Raw genomic sequence first — 7,617 nt, forward strand, 5'->3', positions numbered from 1 at the left:
GGATTCAACTTCATACCCCACAACTTGCACCATGCACTAATTTTAGCTAGATCTCTATTAAGGGATTCACCAACCCCAGGTCTACACTCAGGGGATGGAATTGATGCAAAGAGAGTAGCATCATCTGCATATGCAACAAGCTTATTTTCTAGGCCAAACCACATGTCATGTGTATATAGTATGAAAAGTAATGGGCCAAGAACACTACCCTGTGGAACACCGGATATCACATTCCTATACTCACTATGGTGCCCATCAACAACTACTCTTTGAGATCTACTACTTAAAAAATCAATAATAATGCTAAGAAACGACCCACCCACTCCCAACTGTTTCAGTTTGAAAACAAGGGCCTCATGATTAACACGGTCAAAGGCAGCACTAAAATCAAGGCCAATCATACGAACTTCACGACCACAATCAAGGGATTTCTGTACTTCATTGGAGATTGTAAGAAGGGCATCACATGCTCCAAGGCCTTTACGAAAACCAAATTGCAAACTAGGGAATAGATGATTACCTTCAGCAAACCTATTAAGACGTTTTGCCAGAAGACGTTCAAAAACTTTAGATAATATGGGAGTTATGGAAATTGGGCGGTAATCAGTGGGACTTGAGCTACCACAAACACATTTACATAGAGGAGTAACATTACCAATTCTCCAACAAGTGCTATATATATATATATATATATATATATATATATATATATATATATATATATATATATATATATATATATATATATATATATATATATATACATTCATCTAGAGACAATATATACATGTAAGTACTATCATACACAAAGTATTTATACATATTGTATATGTACATATATACACAAATTATATATACACATATGTAACTATTTATATACAAACATTATGTATATAGTTCATATACATATATATTATATAATATATACAGTACACACATATAGGCATATATATATATATATATATATATATATATATATATATATATATATATATATATATATATACAGTATACTATATATATATATATATATATATATATATATATATATATATATATATATATATATATATACATATGTATATATACATATATTTTAAAGTATACAGAAACCATACAATTTTAAACATACCAGCCTACTGGTACCAATGACTGGTTCCATTTTCATTTTTTACAACGTCATCCTAAACTTATATAGCATACACTGGAAAAAGAATTTCAACTGTATGCTTGAGTCACGAACATTTCTTATTACGACATCTAATACATCAAACCTACTATATAATGCAAGAAAAGGAAAAATAGCTCCCGTAAGGCAATTACATCATGTAAAGCAAAAACTTTTTTTTAAATCAATAAATCAATCAATCAATCAATCAAGGCAAAGTCTAATTATATAATCTACTGTATCTTGTTCAATGAAGAATCCTTCACTTTATAACTCACCCAAGCCAATTACAACATATGAAGCAAAAACTTTTCTTAATCAATCGATCAATCAATCGATAGATCAATCAATCAATCAATCAATCAATCAAGGCAAAGTCTAATTATATTATCTACTGTATCTTGTTCAATGAAGAATCCTTCACTTTATAACTCACCCAAGGCAATTACAACATATGAAGCAAAAACTTTTTTTAATCAATCGATCAATCAATCGATAAATTAATCAATCAATCAATCAAGGCAAAGTCTAATTATATAACCTATCCTGCTTGATGAAGAATCCTTCACTTCCGGTGACTTAACTGCTTTCTTCACCCATTCAGGTAATTACTCCAGTTTGGCCATTACCACTCGCAATTCATCAGACAAGGATTGCCTTTAAGAGATTAATGAGGAAGTTAATTCATTTGGCCGGATTCCGGGATTACTCGGGATTCCGGGATTACTCGGGATTCCGGGATTACTCGGTAAACCTCATCAATTAAAGCAGTTTATCAAAGTCTCCTTCAAGACGGAGTGGCATTCGTCTTACCTTGTCGAAGATTCGGTTTCTTATTGAGGTGATCGATTGATTGATTGATTGATTGAGTTTTCTGGCCTCCTGATGTCTGAGGTCACTGACGCTCGTGTTCTTGAAGTGAGATTTTATAAAGCTAGTTGTTGTTTATTATCAAGGTCGAATAATATCGCTTAAAGGAGTTTTTTTTTTTTCTCGTCTTGAATACCACCATGTTCGAAAATAGCTTTCCTCTTACATATGCAAACGCATATATATATATATATATATATATATATATATATATATATATATATATATATATATATATATATATATATATATAATGATATATATATATATATATATATATATATATATCATTATATACGCGTGCGTGCATATGTATATAGATAAACATAAACACATTGTATACACACAGACACACACACACACACACACACATATATATATATATATATATATATATATATATATATATATATATATATATATATATATATATATATATATATATATATGTGTGTGTGTGTGTGTGTGTGTGTGTGTATGTGGGTGCCCTCTTTATCTTTCCTATATAATAAAGAGCAATTGCCTGTATCTTTACATATATATATACTATATATATATATATATATATATATATATATATATATATAATATATACAAATATATATATATATACATATACATATATGTACACGTATATATATATATATACATATATGCATATATATTTATATATATATATATATATATATATATATATATATATATATATATATATATATATATATATATATACAGTATATATACAGTCACGCTCAGCTCACTCGGTCTCTCAAATAAATGGAGAGGGAATAGTCAAATAGTCATACCCTGGTGAGAGGGGCTGGGTGTGCGTCTGAGCATATCTATCTAAATATTCAGCCGTCATTTTTGACGGGTCACTTACACTAGTATATGTACATATATACAGTTATTTATATATATATAAATATATATATATATATATATATATATATATATATATATATATATATAAATATATGATCGTGATTATAGTGTATCAATATAATACCTACACAAAAATGCATTAGTCTCTATTCACAACATTAATGATTATCATTATTACTTGCTAAGCTACAACAATAGTTGAAAAAACACGATGCTATAAGCCCTAGGGCTCAAACAGAGAAAACTCAAACACAAACCCTTTCTTTTGCTCTATGTGATATGATATTTCCGAATACTTGGTGAAACGTATTCTAATACATTTTCTACATTTTATCACGATTACAGTTTAAATTGATGAAGATGAAGAATTTCCATGGGATCATGAGTTACAAATAATGGAGATATAAGAACCATTTCATCGGGGAAGCATTTTGCATGATTCGGATACAATGAAGAGCGATTTCCTATTCCAATTGCTATTTGAAGAACTGGAAGCATGAATGATTAGGCATAGGCAGTTCCTAAATGAGAGAGAGAGAGAGAGAGAGAGAGAGAGAGAGAGAGAGAGAGAGAGAGAGAGAGAGAGAGAGAGGTTGGCGAAAATTATCAATTTTGCCATCAGAGACAGGATGGTTGAAATAATGTCTGCATAAATCAACTCAGCGTAATTCATTTACTGCGAAGAAAAAATAATCGAAAGATTTATTACAGCCACTGCAGCAGATAGACAGCCTTTGTTAGATGGATATTTATTCCGTTGCTCGGAAACACACTTTGCTCATTTCGAGCAACATAAATCATGAGTGAATTCGCGGCAGAAATGGCGATTCTTCCTTATCATATCTGCATTGCGTGACTGGTAACCCGAAGAATAGATTAGGAGGGAGGATAGTGTTTTGAAGGAAACATTCCCGTTTTCTATGCATCGTGTACCACAGAAACTCGAGAGGTTTTATTATTATTATTATTAGTAGTAGTAGTAGTAGTATTTAAGTTACAACCGTAGATGAAAACGCATAATGCTATAAGCCCTAGGGCTCCAACATGTAAAATAGCCCCGTGAGGAAAGGAAACAAGGAAAAATAAAATATTTTAAGAACAGCAACAACACCAAAATAAACATTTCTTATATAAACTAGAAAAACTTTAACAAAACAAGAGGAAGTGATATAAGATAATATGGTGTGCCCGCGTGTACCCTCAAGCAAGAGGGTACACAAGCATATACAATACACGCTTATGTACTGTATACACATGCATACTTTTTGATCACTTGAAGATGTTATCCCTATGCTATTCACTGTGGTTGCATCTAAGCAATGCCTTCTAACTACCATAGGCCTATTTTCTTGCTAAGTCAATAGTCATATTGAACTTTAATGGAATGTATGCAAATGTAAATTAGTTGGCTTTCGGGTTTCCAAGTACCAAATTTTCATAACCTATGTATTCATAGGCTTAAAAACACATATGCATGTACCCACACCTAAACATAATCAGAAATGTACATAGATGCATGCAAATAACTATATTCGTGTGTGTATATACACATGTGTGTGTGAATAATATAGATATATATATATATATATATATATATATATATATATATATATATATATATATATATATATGTATATGTATAGTATACATATATACATATATATATACAGCACACACACACACACACACACACACACACATATATATATATATATATATATATATATATATATATATATATATATATATATATATATATATATATGTATATATATACAGTATATATATATATATATATATATATATATATATATATATATATATATATATATATATACATATACACACACACTTATATATATATAGATATATATATATATACATACATTTATCAATTCACATAGATACACACATATATATGTAGATGTATATACATACATACATATATATATATATATATATATATATATATATATATGTATATATATATATATATATATATATATATATATATATGTATATATATATATATGTATGTGTGTATGTATATATATATATATATATATATATATATACATATCTGTATGTGTGTGCTTACATAAAATTTGAACATATCTCAAAGTTAAATTCCTTCAATCGATTAAGTTCAATTGCAACTTCTAATCACGCCGAACTGCTAATACCCTCGTTATATCATATATGTCATTAATTAGCTTATATATCCATATACGCAACCGCTTACTAAATAATCTGCTTAAATATGTCACAAGATACATTGATCCTAATGTCAACAATCCGTTTCCAGGTGTTGTCGACTGTCTGAATAGGGAGACGTGCCTAAGTAGTTAAATCCGCTTATGGGAATAGCGTATCAGTAAGTATTCGCCAATGCCATTGTAGTATATACCTTCCTAAAGTGATATCAACGTTAATACTCCAAAGCATCTGGGGAAATGTATAGTGATGCTCTCCATAGTTTGCTGAAATCTGTTTCCTTGCTTTTGTTCCAAATAGAACATAATCTTTTCTGTACATCCAGATTCTAAGTGAATAGCTACTTTGGAAATTCATATAGGTTTTCTTGCTTTTGTGACATATAGAACACACACACACACACACACACACACACACACATATATATATATATATATATATATATATATATATATATATATATATATATATACATATATATATACATATACATATATACATATATATATGTATATATATATATATATATACATATATATATACACACACACACACACACATATATATATATATATATATATATATATATATATATATATATATATATATATATATATATATATATATTATATCCAAGTTCAGCTTGTTTCCTTGAACATCATGTTCCAAATGAACATCTATTCTGAAAATGCATAGTTGCCTTGCCTTTCTTGCAAACAGAACATATAATTCTTTATATATATCGAAGTTAAGCATGTTTCCTTAAATGATATGTTCAAAGTGAATATCTATTTTGAAAATTTCTATACAGTACGTTTCTTTTCTTTTGTTCTAAATAGAACTTATACACTTTTTCTGTACATCCGAATTCAACATGTTTCCTTTAATGTTATGTTCCAAATGAAAAATTTTTCTGAAAAAGTATTTGCAAATGAATGTTGTTTTGCAATCTAAACGTCTAAAAAAAAAGCTACATTATAATTTCTCCCCTTGTTTCTAATTTCCCGGTGCCTCCTTAAATATTATGCCCCAAATGAACAATTATTCCGAAAAAGTGTATGCAAAGGAATATTTTTCACAAGCTATACACTTTCTGCACATCCAAATTCAATATGTTTCCTTAAATATTATATCCCAAATGAACATTTATTCTGAAAAAGTGTATGCAAATGAATGTGTTTTATAATCTAAACTTCTAAAACAAAACTGTTTTTATCATTTCTCAACTTGTCTTTAATCTCACGTCACCTCCTTAAATTTTATGTTCAAAATTAACATTTATTCTTAGAAACTGCATGTATATGAACCTTTTTTTTTTACAAGCAATACACTTCAAGCACATCCAAATTCAACATGTTTCTTAAATATTATGTTCAAAATGAACATTTGTTGTGAAAAAGTGTATGCAAATGAATATTTTTTACAAGCTATACACTTTCTGCACATCTAAATTCAACACGTTTCCTTAAATGTTATGCCCCAAATGAACATTTATTCTTAGAAACTGTATGTATATGAAGGTTTTTTCAGAAGCTATGCACTCTCTGAACATCTAAATTCAACATATTTCCTTAAATGTTATATCCCAAATGAAAATTTTGTCTAAAAGAAGTGTAAGCAAATGAACTCTTTTGCAAGCTAAACTTCTAAAACAAAATTGTATATTATAATTTCTCACCTTGTCTCTAATTTCACGTTGCTCGTTGTTGAATTTGATTTGTCTTTCCCCCTCTCGCTTGATTATTTCAACCCAATCCCTCTCTCTCTCTTATTTTTGTTAACTCTCCCCTTCCCTAAACCATATGGCTTAGAAACGTGCATGAACATAATTTGCTACCATTTGAAATTGTTATTCGTACGTGGCTTTTGAAAAACATAATCTCTTCAATGTTTAGAGGAGTAAGACGCTTAAATATGAGTCGGCGACTTACAATTACTAAAAGGGCAATTCTCAAACAGTTTCATTTGCTCTTGTTGAATAGTAACAAAATGAAAACATATATATTTGCTATTGTTCAATATTAATTAAGTAAAAAGATTTATACTTGCGATTGTTGAATAATAAGTATGTAAACAATTATATGTGCTATTGTTGAATAGTAAGTAAAAACTATATTTGCTATTATTAAATAGTAAGTAAAACTATATTTGCTATTGCTAAATAGTAAGTAAAAATATATTTACTTTTGTTAAATAGTAACTAGGTGAAATAAAATAAGCCTTTAAAAGAAGAATCCAAAAGGTATATATATGAGAGTAAAGAAAGACAAAAGAGTGAGAAATGTATAGAATCACAAACAATTTCAGTTGCTATTGTTGAATAGCAAAAAGTAAAAAAAAAAAAATATATATATTTCCTATTGGTAAGTCGTAACTAAGTAAAATAGAAATTTTCTTTTAATAAGTCGTAACTAAGTAAAATAGAAATTTTCTTTTAAAGAAGAATCCAAAAGGTATATATATATATATATATATATATA

The sequence above is a fragment of the Palaemon carinicauda genome, chromosome 18 (assembly GCF_036898095.1).
Source record: "Palaemon carinicauda isolate YSFRI2023 chromosome 18, ASM3689809v2, whole genome shotgun sequence".
NCBI classification, from domain to species: Eukaryota; Metazoa; Arthropoda; class Malacostraca; order Decapoda; family Palaemonidae; genus Palaemon; species Palaemon carinicauda.